The 15,921-nt window shown below is 36.1% G+C and overlaps 1 protein-coding gene across 2 annotated transcripts in view; it reads right to left on the bottom strand.

Moving 5' to 3' along the window:
- Nucleotides 1–15,921, bottom strand: part of LOC140451432 (somatostatin receptor type 2-like) — a 1,059,667-nt gene that overhangs the window by 733,562 nt on the left and 310,184 nt on the right. The window lies entirely within an intron of this gene.

The following is a 15,921-nucleotide window of genomic DNA, read 5'->3' as shown; positions in this document are numbered from 1 at the left end:
TTATATATATATATATATATATATATTGAGATTATATTAAATATAGGAGAAACGAAGGTAATCTAGAATGAACTTAAATAGTGATTAAACAAATAATTTATAAGTGATATACTAGAGAATATTATAAAAAGTATTTATATGAGGGCATTCTTCAGAAATTAGCATAATAATAAGTTTAAAAAGTTTTTTATTTTGCAATGTATTTGGTTATTTTAATAATTATGATATTATAAATATATTTGATTACGCCTTCTTTATAGGCAACCAAATATACACTGAAGTAAATTTGGTTGTGGGAAATTTTGTGAATAATTATGAATTTAAAATAGTGTTATTTATTAATTTAAAATGTTTAATTTATATATAAGTTTATATTCTGATCTAAAAAGCCTATATTCCATAAAATTTTCGATAGACGAGTAAAGAATTATCTAGAACTCTAAAATAAGACGTCAATAGAAAGAATTTAACCTTTTTTCGTAGTAGAATGTTCGCGAACATTGTAGTGTCTATGAAATAGAAGGATTCGAAGATATTTTCTTTGAAGAATATTCGTGAACATTGAAATGATATAAATACGATGTGATTTGGTTTAAAAATAGTCAGTAAGGTCAGTCAGTCAGTCAGTCAGTCAGTCAGTATAGTCAGTCAGTCAGTATGGTCAGTATTAAAGTATTAGAGTATTAGGGTATTAGTACAGTATTTAATAATGCAGTATTCAAGATAGTCAGTAATCAGTGATTCAGTAGTTAGAAAGTATATAAGATGAAGATTAAAAAATAGAATGAAGAGAGTATTAGTTGGAGATTAAAATTTATATTATGTATATGGTGATTGGAGATTGGAAGAGAAAAAAAGATTATTAGAAAGAAGAATAAACAAAAAAGCAATAAAAAAAGGAAGAATATTTTACCGATTTATAAATGCTATTAAGAAGAAAAAATATTTTAAAATAGTGGAAGCTGATAATTAAAACGTTGTGGTGTATTTGGCAATGCAAGTTCACAAACAGACAGATTCTATTGAGATGTTGTCCCCCACAGTTGTCAGAAAAAAAAACACATTTCTTGTTTTCCTTTTAGAGCCTTTTCTTCTATTAATTTTTTAACACAGGAAGCTACTTCATTGGATCCTCTCTGTCCTTTTGTCTTATCCCACATGTAGCAATAACCTTTTTTTTATGAAGATCATAAATACTCAGATTTTAAACAGAAAGCATTCTACGATAATACAACTAAGACATCTAAATGTGGCGTCTGTTGCGATCATCGCTGAGCGATCGTCGCTGAGCGATGATCGCGGTGTACCGCTCTTTTGATCTGTTACGGCGCCCTTTTGACTAAAGCGTCTGTCGCTGGAGCCGCTAGCGTCGATCGTTTGGTCCAAGAGCAGACACAGTCGCAAACGCTGAGCGACTATAGTGGTTTGTGTATGTTATTTTGAGAGATTTAAGAGATTCTCTTCTGGAGACATTGGATGTGGAATACAGTTTGTAGACGCTTTTCAATATCCTGTTTTACTAAACCTAACACAAAATCAAACTGAAGTTTATTCAAACGGAAGACCTGTAGAAACTTAACATGGTTTGATAATAAATGTTTGTTTATCAAAATTTTAAAGTATCATTCTCCTTGTCTTCTTTTAAATATTTCATTTTTTTTGTAATCTTGGAACACTTCATCATCATCATCATCAGTGGTGCTACAGCTCTAGTTGAGCCTTGATCTTCCCCAGTCTATTTCGCCAGTCGTTTCTGTTCATCGCCAACCGTTGCCAATTTGCCGCGCCGATTTTCCTTGCGTCCTCGTCCACACCGTCCCTCCATCTCAGTCGTGGTCTGCCTCTACTCCTATTTCCCACTGGGACCGATAATAGAGTTCGTCTGGGTGGGTAATTTTCATTTGCTCTTGACACCTGTCCAGCCCATCTAAGCCTACCTATTTTTATGAAGGATATTACATCTCTACCATTTACTATTTTTTTATACTTCTCGTACAATTCGAAATTATATCGCCTTCTCCAAATACCATTCTCACAGAATGCGCCCATTATTCTTCTTAGTATCTTCCTTTCGAAGACGAGCAGAAGATTTGCGTCTGTTTTGGAGATGGTCCATGTTTCTGACCCATATGTCAGCACTGGTAGGATGAGTGTTCTATATATTATTAGTTTGGTTTTCTGGCTTAAATTTCTGCTTTTTAGCTGCTTGCTTAGTCCAAAATAACATTTGTTTGCTAGCAGTACCCTCCGTTTTACTTCTTCAGATGTGTCATTATCGTTTGTTATGAGAGAACCCAAATATGTAAACTTATTTACTACCTCAAAATTATATTGGTCTATACTGAAGTTTTCTTCGGCGTTTCTAGCTCTATCTCTATTATTTGGAATAGATGCTAACATTTTGGTTTTTTCCTCGTTTATTTTAAGGCCCATATTTTGTGCGGCTGTCAAGAAGGTGGAAGTCATCTCTTTAAGTCCTCGTGTAGTACGTGCGATCAAATCCAGATCGTCAGCGTAAGCCATAATCTGCGTTGATTTATTAAAGATTGTTCCCCTATTGTGTGACTCGGCATCTCTTATAGTCTTTTCTAACGCTATATTAAAGAGAAGGCACGCCAGCACGTCTCCCTGCCGTAACCCTGCATATGTTTCAAACGCTTATGACATATCGCCTTGTATTTGCACTCTGCAGATCACTTTACTCATAGTTGTTTTTACGAGCCTTATTAATTTATGGGGGATGTTAAGTTCATTCATGGCTTCGTATAATTTACCTCTTAGGACGCTATCATACGCTGACTTAAAGTCCACAAAGAGATGGAACGTGTCAATATTAAATTCATTGGTTTTTTCTAAGATTTGACGTAGCACAAAAATCTGGTCAATTGTTGACCTACCTGGCCTAAAACCGCTTTGGTACTCACCAAGGATTTCTTCCACGTACGTACTTAAACGGCTGTACAGGGTGTTGGAGAATATTTTGTACATTGTATTCAGAAGAGTTATACCCCTATAATTTTTACATTCCAACAAATCTCCCTTTTTGTGCAGTGGACATATGATTCCAGTACACCATTCCTCTGGCATTTGTTCTTCTTCCCAGACTTTGACTATTATGTTGCGAATTTGGTGCATAATGCTGTTACCTCCATGTTTGATGAGCTCTGCGGGGATACAATCCACTCCTGGGGACTTGCTATTTTTGAGTCGTGTGATTGAGTCTTTCACTTCAAATATTGAAGGAGAATCTTGGAACACTTAACATTTCTTTATCCTCTATGTCTTCTGCTAGCAGGTATTTTAACAATAATTATTTTCTTTTACATACGCTCATCGCTGCAAAAAAACCACTTGTTCACTAGACAACGGAACACTTCGCTTGCGATCATCGCTTAGCGATCATTGCTCAGCGACGATCGCAACAGACGCCCCAGCAAAAACATACCTTAACTCAGCTTTAATACGTGAAGTAACAAAACCCCCTCATTTCAGTTTTAAAAAACTTGGATTCCAAAAGACATCCAAGAATTTTTAATTGTCCAGTAATAGTTTACTAGATCTTGTATAAATTATGTATCAGTTTGCTAAAGGCTCAACGAAACTAAATATTTTTATAACCTTTTAAGTTAGTATAAATATTTTAGGTTTAAAAACAGAGTAACCTGTGTGTTAAGTTCTTAGTTCAGCTGGTTAAAAAAATGGAAGGACACAGTTAATTCCTTTTATGCTCCGTTGTACCTCCGTTGTCGATTGGTTTAATTACAATAAAGTTTATTAACTTAGAACAATTTTACTGATAACAAAATGTAGCAAACATCTAAGTTATATCTTCTTTGCACTTATGTATTTTTTTACATTCCTGTTCTAAGCATCGCTTACATCTACTGTGTAGTTTGTTATATTTTCCGATAAATTCAGCCACTCTTCTTAAAATGCCCCGAGTAAGAAACAAATTATAAACACAATAGCCTCATTAACTCTCGTATAAACTCCAAGTTGGCAAATGTAGTTTTACTCAGTCTCTTTAGTCGAGCTCTTACAACTGGCATCTTTTGAGCACGATTACGCAAACATTATACTAATTAGACACAGTTCTCATTTACTACAAGTACCTGGCAGTTCCATCACAAAGACCGTTTTAAAAAATGTTCTAAAGATTACTTTTCTACCGGGAAAATGTTCTGTCTTTCAGTAAAATGAGAAAAACATGGAAAATAGAGACTTTTATGCAACTAGCGTTTAGAAATCAGTGACTGGTTCAAATATTTTTTAATTCAAAAGAAACAAATTTTGTCAGAAAATCATCTACGTGAGTTTTATTGACTTTTTGGATTTAATTTTATTTTATATATCAATAAACCGAAACTATTAAAACGGCAACTGTGTGGTGACATTTTCTGACAGTAGCTGTGTGCTGCGTAATTATCATCCCATTTTTTTATTTATAAAGTTAAAATAACATTTTATTTTTACATGTAACCCCTTAAGATTTTAAATCATAGTTATATTGTTATATATCCTTTGTTAAATTTGTATCATTTTAAAAATTTCCCTCAAAAATTCAATGATTCAAAGAAGACACTAAAATTTAGTTTATTAACCAACATTTTTGTTACCAAAATTTGTGTTGGGGATACAAAATAAAAAAAAAATACAAAATTTATAAAAAGTAATCAAGAAATTTTGTTTAAATGGCATAATTAACAATTTGTTGCACATTTAGAACAAAAATATACACAATGTTCAAGACAAAGAAAAATGTAACATTTCACCCATTACTTGTGATACTTTCTATCTTTTGTGTGGAACACACTCCACATCTGGATGTTGTTCATTATTTCTTGTTAAGAGGACTTTTAGTGTCCACTTTGCTGTCAGTTCTTTTTAAAAAATCTGCATTTTAGTTTATCAGTTGATTTGTTGTGTTGATAATAGATAACATATCTATTTATTCCTACATTATTAAGCGATGAAAAAAAATTGTTAGATACCATCGTTTTTTATTACAAGACACATTATATAACGCAGACATTTCATCAATTATATCCACACCATTTTTTGTGTGATTATAAAAGTCTATAATCTCAGGTTTATTTGATTTGTGGTCAAACTCTGTATCATGATGAAGTGAAGTAGCTGCTAACACTATTTTATTTTTCTTCGGTACAAAGGACACCAAAGAAATGTCATTGTCAAAAAGATTGTCTTGTATTGTCTTGTATATACGATTGTATTTCCCTCTTGTTTTTACAAATAGTTCCAACAGATTAACCGCTGTTCACTAAGCAAATCTATATTAGAATGTAGAATTGTTTGGCATCCACTAAGGCAAATATTTAGGTTGCACTCTAACAACGTATGTGTCACAGTGTCCGAGTGACTGCATTATAAGCATTCATCCGTGTCAGCCTTTTCGAACCTAGAGAGGTAGACCCTAAAACACCCGTGTCCTGTGAGCACTGCGTTAGGAAATAATCAAGTCGCCTGTGTACCTAGTCTACCCAATCTCTTATGTTCGGGATCGGCATCTTTATCTACCGTGCCACATCCTCCATTTTGTTGCCAACACATGCAGCGGAACACATCCAGTGATGGTCCACCAGGCTGCCGCAGTAAGATTAACTATGAATGAACTTGTTGAGGCATTGGACTCACTTAAGACGTTTAGGTCCCCTGGACTGGATCAGATACCACCTGAGGCGGTGAATGGTCCAGGACAAGCGGAGTCTTCGTGGCTTCTAAAACACATGAATATACTGTTGGAAGTATTAGTACTACTTCCTAAAGGTAGGGAAAAGTATCGCCCCATCTGCCTCATTTTGTGCATCGATAAGCTAAATGAAAAGATACTGCGAGGACGCATCGATGACATGATTGAGAGCTCAGATGGTTTATCTCCGAGACAATTTGGTTTTTGCCAAGAGAAAAGCACGATTGGTGCAATCGTGATTGTACTCGTACTTGTTCGATATTAGGCAAAAATTCAATACGATGCAGTGAAACGAGGTGTGGTGGTCATGAATGTGGTGGCGGAGTATCTGTCCGAGCCAAGGATTATGGTTGAGATCGTCGACGTGACGGCCGAAGTTCCACAGCTATCTGTCTTATGCAGAATGTCTTTTTTCTGGGAGGTGAGAATCTCTAAAAGACCTCTGGGAAGGTGTCCCAGGTGTGCTGGATTCGGACGACTATGCCTCAGGACGTAGTTGACCGCCTACCAACTAAACACACTCTTTTTCTCCAACCGACGGGCCTGGGACCGCTCTTAGTAAGCATTACCATCTGGTTCGTCACTCATAACTCCTATCTGTCGCTCTCCGTCTGTGCTCCGGGATTGCCATACCATCCCAGTCGCGCCACCTCACCCATGTCTGCACCGGACTTGGTAGGCAGGCGTTCACAAGCAAAGTTTGGAACTACAATATGCATATGCGTGTCTAACACCCAAGAAACACGTAAAATACCTGGAAGTGACGGTGCACCAGAATAGAAAAACATAACCCACTTTTAATACTACTTCCTAAAGGTAGGGAAAAGTATCGCCCCATCTGCCTCCTTTTGTGCATCGATAAGCTAAATGAAAAGATACTGCGAGGACGCATCGATGACATGATTGAGAGCGCAGATGGTTTATTTTCGAGACAATTTGATTTTTGCCAAGAGAAAAGCACGATTGGTGCAATCGTGATTGTACTCGTACTTGTTCGATATTGGGCATAAATTCAATACGATGCAGTGGAACGAGGTGTGGTGGTCATGAATGTGGTGGAGGAGTATCTGTCCGAGCCAAGGATTATGGTGGAGATCATCGACGTGACGGCCGAAGTTCCCCAGCTATCTGTCTTATGCCCAATATCTTTTTTCTGGGAGGTGAGAATCTTTAAAAGACCTCTGGGAAGGTGTCCCAGGTGTGCTGGATTCGGACGACTATGCCTCAGGACGTACTTGACCGCCTACCAACTAAACTCACTCTTTTTCTCCAACCGACGGGCCTGGGACCGCTCTTAGCAAGTATTACCATCTGGTTCGTCACTCATAACTCCTATCTGTCGCTCTCCGTCTGTGCTCCGGGATTGCCATACCATCCCAGTCGCGCCACCTCACCCATGTCTGCACCGGACTTGGTAGGCAGACGTTCACAAGCAAAGTTTGGAACTACAATATGCATATGCGTGTCTAACACCCAAGAAACACGTAAAATACCTGGAAGTGACGTTGCACCACAATGGAAAAACATAACCCACTTACTGTCAGCCAATCAGAAATATATACTGCATATAGTATAATATAAATTTTGTTTAATCAAGTTTCAATTCATAAATAGAACATAAATCATTTAAAAATCTGTGTCAAATAGACTAGTCTTCATGGCAAACAGACTACCATCATTATCAAGGAATTCTTCTCAACTTGGCCTCTATTTTTATATATCGAGTTCGATATGTAAAACGGGCTTCAAAGGGGTAGTGATGCGCATTATAAGATGCTGTTTCCAGTAAGCATATCTAGCCTCTCCTACTCAATTCCTATCCTCACCTCCACGAAGTGTGGTCGTGGCCACACGGGTGGACCCCGAAAACCTGAGCAACCTTGTTGGAGATTGGGTAACCAACTCCAATGGAAGGCAGAGTCAGGGCGAACGAGGAAGGGAGAACATGGTCCTCCGAAAAGGAGGTTTTGCTATGGACCAGCGACCCATACAGGTAAAAAAAAATTGCTACGAAACGAATATTATTGTCTCGGAATAGGACAGATTATAAAAACAAACGACGAAAGGTACGGACAAAGGATATTCTATTAAGAACATGGAATGTACTAAGTTGGTACAGACCTGTAATTGCCACGACAGCGATAAAACAACTAGAAAACTTAAACTATGATGTAGTAGCCATTCAGAAGATAAGATGGACAGGGTCTGGAACAATACACATGGAGAAGTCATTAGTACTGTGGTCTGGGCATGAAAGACTACAATCAGAGTTATTAGATTTTAAACCAATAAACGAACGAATCTGCATCATAAGATTAAGAGGTAAATGGTCCAATTTAACTATATTTTTAGTGTATGCGCCAATCGAAGACGCATTGGAGGAGGATAAAAATGAATTCTACGACTCTCTAAATCAACTCTACACAGAAGCTCCTAACTACGATATTAAAATAATACTAGGTGATCTAAACGCAACGGTAGGCACAGAAGACTACGTAATACCGTTGGAAGGAAGATATAGTCTACATGAAGTTACAAACGATAATGGATCACATTTGGTCGATTTTGCGACAAGCTGCTAGAAAAAAGATTTACAAGGCAACATGTAGATCAAACGATGGAAGAACAAATAATCAAATAGATCACGTATTGATTTATGGGAGACATTCTAGCAGCATAATAAGTGTAAGAACTATGAGAGGGCCGGACAGCCACACAGTGAAATTCGTAAAATTCTTCGAATGGTGTATGGCCCTTGCAGAGACAGCGTGACAAACGAATGGAGGGGCAGATACAATAACGAGCTAGAGTCTCTATTCAGAAAAGAAAATCTAGTCAGATATATAAAGGCCAATAGACTCAGATGGGCAGGGCATGTGATACGCAATAACGACAATCGCCTTATAAACAATGTGTTCTGGGAAAAGCCAGAGAGAAGAAGGTTTGTAGGGCGGCCTAGAAAAAGGTGGAAAGATGCAGTCAAAGAAGATCTAGAGAAAATGGGAGTGCGACAATGGAAATTACTGGCACAGGACCGACAAACATGGAAGGCAATAGTAAACGCGGCAAAGACTCACGAAGAGTTGTAGCGCCATTGATGATGATGATATGTAAAACAGTATTCTTGGCGTAAGTCTGTCTACTTCTTAAACATTTTTTGTTTTGATAAATTTAATTTGTCTTTTACTATTAATTCACAATTTATTTCTTTCCTGAACTGCGACTTCTTTGTTTGTTATATTTTCGTATAATTTGACCCAACAAAATTTAATATTTTTAATAACATCTTCTAAATTTTTAAGTATATTTTGAATGTTGAAAATAATTGTGACTATATGTACTGGATGAATCGGATTTTAAGTTTTTTTAACAATAAAAATATAATATCTGCAAAAATAATTGCCTTTTGGTAGTCTTACTGTTGTTTATATGTCACCTCGGGGGAACAAATAAGGGTCTAACCACCTTCTGTTGTCTCCGGGTGCTCTGTAGAGGGCTTCGAATATACTGTTGGGAGCTCCTCTACTTAAGTCCATTTTCAGGTTATGGACGTAAATATTTCGGTGTCTTGCCTTGAAAAAGGCAAGATATTTCTTACATGACAAATTCTTCGTCGAAATAAAACACCAAGTTAAGTTGAAATAATTCTCAGCCACAGAATATGGAAAATAAATGCAGGAAGCAGAAGCCCGAGAGCACTAAGCTCTCGAAGAGCCCGTGAAGGACTGACCTGCTGACCTGAAAATCGCCAATATTTATATGCGCTGTTCGAGCGATAAATAGGGATTTCCAGGTCAAGAGCCAATGGGAAAATTCGAAGCGGGGCGATGCGCATCGAATGCGTACTAGTCCACAGACTATGGCATTCGATGGCATATATCCTAGTGCGTTTTGTATTGCTATAGCTTGTATGTTCTTATGATTTAAAATTGTACTTCTTGATCTACATAATTTTCTTCGTTTCGTGGAGAAACTTATTTTCCAATACCCCGTATAAATCCCAAACTAAAACTGGTTCCCTTTTTACATAATCTTGCTCTATTTTAAAAATTAAATCAAAATCTTGGGCGCTAAACGAATTTCTCCTTTTCATCAGAAGGGCAATAACGGAGTATTACATGTTGTTTTTGAAGCTAATATAATCTCATATATTGAAAATTATTCCCCTTTCCTTTTACACCTTTCTTTACAGAGTTTATCCCTTGACACAGTATCTCTCGTGCAAATTACGGTAATTACAGTTGCTGACGGAATTGGGAGTTGATAATAAAAATTTTCTAACTAAATTTAGGTACCTCTTTTATTACGGCGTAAAACAACTCTAATGTTCTTTTTGATTTAATGAAATGGTTTAGTTGGTATATATTTTCTTTCGACGAAACTAATTTTTCGTTTTCACTTTGCCAGAAACAACATTTTGTCTTACTGTTTAGTTAATTTTGAGATTCGCGATTGATAAAATCTAATACCGTTTGTAATATGAGTTAAAATTAATTTTTAAGAAAGACTTTATTAATATAAAAGGTAAAAATAAGATCGTATAGATACCAAACAATACTACAGAGGGTTAAACCGTATCATACGACTGTTCAAAATGTTTGGCTAAACGAAGAATTCATTAAACGACTACTTTAGAAAAAAAGAAAGAGAAGAAAAGGAAACAGAAAAAAATGGGCTACTAAAAGATAAAACTATATAAAAAATTATGAAAGTAAAAAAAAATATCTTAGAAAAAACAAAAATAGCATCTCAAAAATCTAAGCATAAAATACGCAATGTAGCATAATCAAAAGGAAACTGAACCGGGAGTGAAAATGGACAATAAAATGACAAATAATCTATTGCACTACATTGTTTAAAAAAATAAAGGCCATGGAGAATATCCAATGAAATACAGACTTAGAAACACTTACTTACTTAGTAATAAGGCTTTCTACCTTTAAGTGTAAGTCAGTTCGGGTTAAGCTCTGCATATTTGTCTTCTCGTTTTCCTGTAATGTGTTTAAAAATTGCTACCTTACATCTTCTGGATTCTCGTGATATTATCATAGACTGCGATTTCTGGACAGTGATAATTAATTTTGCTACTATTTCATACTTGCATAATAGTCTCTGTAATTGTCCTCAACTTCCGATATTCTCACCGCATCATCTTCTTCTTCTTCTTCTTTTGGTTCCTATCCGTTTCGGATGTTGGAAATCATATTGGCAATTACCGCATCATCAGGATAGCAAATTATGTTAAATTCTGTATTACCCGTTCGGGTTGCTTGCTAAACCTTGCCACGGTTTTCACTTCCTTAATAATATAATCTATAAGGACGTTAAAAAGAACTAAGCTAAGAGTGTATCTGTTTCTGCAGAGTCGAGAAGGTAAGTTAAGTCGAACACCACTTAGGCCACAATTAACCCATTTTGCATCCTCCCAGGGAGCTGTCGTCCTTAGCTCATCAAATGTATTTCATCTCGTCAGAAAATTTAGACTGTAGCTTAGAATACTTGGGGTTATTAAGCCCATGATTCTTCTTTTTGTGGTAAAGAAGACCATCTTTGTCTTCTCAGTATTTATAGATACTGAGTGTTCCTTGTACCATGTTTCTATTAGTCGGAGAGCAACTTTTAATCTCTTACATAGTGTGTTCTCAAACTTACTGCTTTGCAGTACAATAATATCATCTGCATATGCTATTGTGTAGAACTCGTTGCTGCTGAGTTGCTGTGTTTAGAACTATGTTCCAGTGTAAGCACCACTCCCTGTGGATACCCCTCGTTACCATTTATCTAACACAAACGTCTTCTATATTTATACTTATTGCTCTATTAAAGAGCATAATGAATATTCATTCGCTTACAGCCAGGGGAACATTCCTGACATTCTGACATTCCTGACATTCTGACATTTCTGACATTAAGCTGTTGGGAATATGCTTTAGTTAGGCTAAAGAGAGTCTGTAAAAATCAAAAAACCTCCAAAATATCGCTAGATGCACTCCAAGACCCATGCACTCTAAATAAGGTTTCTCAAGAAATTAACGACAAGTTCCACGAAATTAGACTAGAAGATAACAACAACATAAATGATTGCTGGGAACAAATGAAAACGACAATAACCACTGCATCTCGAGAAAATCTTCTAAGACGACCAACAGTTAAAAATGACTGGATGACACAAGACATCTTAGATCTAATGGACGTTCGGAGGCAGTATAAATCCATAAACAGAGAAAAATACAATGAAATACATAAAGAAATCCGAAAAAGAATTAAAGTAGCAAAAGACCGATGGCTACAAGAATCCTGTTTAGAAATTGAGAAACTGGAGCAACAACACGACAGCTTCCATTTGCATAAAAAACTAAAAGAATTAACAGGCAAAAACAGAACTTATGGGCAAAATGTATTACAAGACTCTGGTGGTAGAATTTTAAGTGATAAAAAAGAGCGCTGTACCGAATGGTAAAATTACATAATAAAATTAACATCTAACCGAGATACAGGCCCACCGATTCTAATCTCAGAAGTTCAGAAGGCTATCGACCAAGCGAAACGGAGGAAGGCTTCTGGTCCTGACGAAATACCTGCAGAATTGTTAAAACTATTAGATAATGAGAGTGTTGCGATTATCACATCCTTCTTTAATAAAATATACAGCAGCGGCAAATTACCAGACAACTGGTTAGAATCGATATTTATAACTATTCCCAAGAAAAAGAATGCCAGACAGTGTAGCAACTATCGACTTATCAGTTTAATGAGTCACACGCTCAAAATTTTTATGAAAATATTGCATTGTCGCATCTATAAACTTTGTGGGGGGATAACTGGTGATGAGCAGTTTGGTTTTCGAAACGGTGTGGGTACTCGAGAAGCTCTTTTTTGCATGCGAATACTCTTACAAAAGAGCATTGAGTTTAGGAAAAATATTTACGTATGTTTTATAGATTTCGAAAAAGCCTTTGATAGAGTACCACATACATTATTATTTCAATGCTTCGACTTAGTTGGTCTGGACACGTATGCCATTAGATTGCTTAAAAATCTTTACTACAATCAGACCGCTTGTGTTAAGGTGGACCAAGGGGTTTCAGCTAAAGTTTCTATTAAGCGTGGTGTCAGACAGGGATGTGTTATGTCACCGATATTGTTTAATGCCTACACTGAACCAGTTTTTGAAATAGCGTTAAATAATCGCTGCGAAGGTGTTAAGATCGGTGGTGAAATTATTAACAACATCAGATACGCCGATGACACCGCAATAATGGCAGAGAGTCTAGAAGATCTTCAAACCCTGTTGAATGCTGTAAACAACGAATGCACTGAAAAGGGCTTAACAATCAACGCAAAAAAAAACAAAATGGATGGTGGTCGGAAAAATTAATATCGAAGACTCAGTACTAAGATTAGATAACAAAATCCTGGAAAGGGTGGAACACTTTAGATATCTGGGTAGCTGGATTGACTGCAGGGTTGAAAGTGACGAGGAAATTTCGACCAGAATAGAACTCGCACGGAAAAACTTTATTAACTGGCGTTCTTTATTGTGCAGTAGAAGTCTATCGTTGACCACACGTCTAAGAGTATTGAAGTGCTACGTCTGGTCCACTTTGTTCTATGAATGTGAAACCTGGACAACAAAAATAAAAAATCTTAACAAATTAGAAGCGTTTGAGTTATGGTGTTACCGTCGCATGCTCAGAATCCCGTGGACAGCACACATATCTAACGAACGCGTGCTAGAGACCGTGCACAAAGAGCGAGAATTGATCAACATCATCAAAATGAAAAAGGTGCAATACTTCGGTCATATAATGAGAGGACCTAAATATCGCTACTCCGGTTAATCATTCAGGGCAAAATCGAAGGAAAACGTTGGGTCGGAAGAAAACAACTGTCCTGGCTGCGTAAGATTAGACAATGGACAGATCGAATAGTTGAGGAACTGTTTCATCTAGCTGCCGATCGAGAATCATTTTATCAGCTTTTCAATATGACGATAGCCAACGCTTAAATACAAGCACGGCACACAAAGAAGAAGAAGAATATGATTTTAATAAACGCTCTCTCAATGTCTATGAATATACCTAGGGTGGATTCTTTATTATCCAGCGGTCTTTCAATTCTTTCTATTATTTGATGCAGTGCACAATCGGTAGATCTTCGAGAAGTATATGCATGCTGATTTGGGTGAAGTGAGTTATGGACCAGAACTTTTTCAAGAGAAAGAATGTCAGGCTAATTGGTCGGAAAGCCTTTGGTAGGGAGTAGTTCATCCTACCTGGTTTTGGTATGAAGACCACATGTACCTCTCTTCACTTCCTAGGAATATATCTCAAAGCCAAAGAGGCTGATGACTTAATTAACAATGATTAGTCATTGTTCTGGCGAGATACCAGTCGTTAAGTGAGAGGGTATGATTGTTTCTTCCATCCAATTTGGTGATGTTGAGGTATTAGAACCGGGAGAGTGTGTTTTCATCAGGATCTCAGCACTTTCGCTACCGTTGTAGCTTTCAGTTTTGCTTTCATCTTCCTTCGTTAATATGCCGACATGTCGAAAAATAGACTTTATGATATTTACCAACTTTCAAATAGTTTTTAAGTTAAGTAAACAATAGGCAAATAGCACAATAATATGATTAATTTTCATTTTTTTATAGCAAAAAGATTTATTCCGTAGCGGGTCGTACAAAGAAAGCGGAAGTTTATGTTGCTAGAAGAAAAGCAGGTTCACCAGAAAAGCAGACAAGCAGAATTGGTTAGGACAAAAAAGGAATTTTATTTTCCGAGGACATGGTTAAGGCTGAGCTTAAAAGTGTCATTAGACAGCATCGTGACAGACATCTCCAGCTTATTGTAGATACAATGGTTCGTGCTAAAGGCATCACCATTTTGAGACTTTCTCCTTACCATTGCAAGTTAAACACGATTTGGAATTAATTTGGACTTAAGTAAAGGGTTATGTAGGTTGTGAAAACGTGGCATATAAAATTTCTGATGTCCAATGTTTGTTAGAAGATTCAATTGGACGGTACGGAAAGAAAATTGGGCTAATGCCGTAGCCCATCTAATTAAGGAAGAAGAGAAAATGTGAAAATTCGACAGAATGGTAGACACTCTTTTCAGAAGATATTAATTATTTTGCAAAGTTTTCTCTTTTTTAAAGTACTGTATTAGGCACTCTATAATACCAATAAAATTTTACTTTATTTTCTTAGACAAATATAAGATACCTGTCAAAACAAACATGATAATTTAATAGGTATATCCTGCCAAGTTGATAAGGTGAATATCGGTTGGTCGCTTTAAGTGCGATGTTGCCAATGAATCATCTTCAATTGAAAATGTCTATATTTTATATCCATATTCGATCAGTCTTTAATATCCATAAAAATAAAATTATTCTGAAAAGCATCCAAATTGTAATTCTAAAAAAATATGGCCGATCGACCTGTGGTATGTTACTGCAAGTGACCACACAACACAGCACGACCAAAATTAATTACGAGGGGCTCAAATTCTTAAATTAGCTAAACTTAAAATAGGTCTTATGGGTAGGCAACTCATTATACATTGTACAAATGTTTAATTTAACAAAACCCATTACCACAAATTCGACGGGGTTTTTCTCTTATACTACAAGTCATTCGTGGACTAATTTTTTAAGACTCTAGAATTCTTTCTCCTTTTAAGTCTCTAGGATTCAAGACAAAAAAAGCATGAGAACAAAAAGTCGATCTATTAACTTTTAATTCAGTAACGTATTTCCTTACAATTACACTAACTAGACTTCAGACCAAATTTCAAAACAACAGGGCCTTTTTTAAGAGTTATGTATGGACAGACAAACAACAACACAATTTGAAGGGTACAGGGGAAAAACATTTTATGATTTTAAGATAAAGCAATTTTAAAGTTCAAAACGCTACAAACACTAAATTTTTTGAAGTCAGCATTTGTTTTTTTTTACCATTATGTTTTTAAACTCTCTGAGATCCTCAGATTAAAAACTGAAAGCATTAAAACATTTTTTTGATAGAAAAATCAAGAAGTTACTCAAAGTTGGTTCTGACTTTTTCCCTGAATGTAAACAATTTGTTTTTTTAAGTACCTATATTTTTATTGTACAAACAATTTTACGTCTACAAAAATAGTTAAACTAAAAAATTAGTATTGTTCTGAAACTATTTCCTTGTGGCATTGTAAATTAATTAC

This window comes from Diabrotica undecimpunctata, chromosome 9 (assembly GCF_040954645.1).
Source record: "Diabrotica undecimpunctata isolate CICGRU chromosome 9, icDiaUnde3, whole genome shotgun sequence".
Taxonomy (NCBI): Eukaryota; Metazoa; Arthropoda; class Insecta; order Coleoptera; family Chrysomelidae; genus Diabrotica; species Diabrotica undecimpunctata.
The sequence above is the reverse complement of the archived record's forward strand: the minus strand, read 5'-3'. Positions and strand labels throughout refer to the sequence as shown.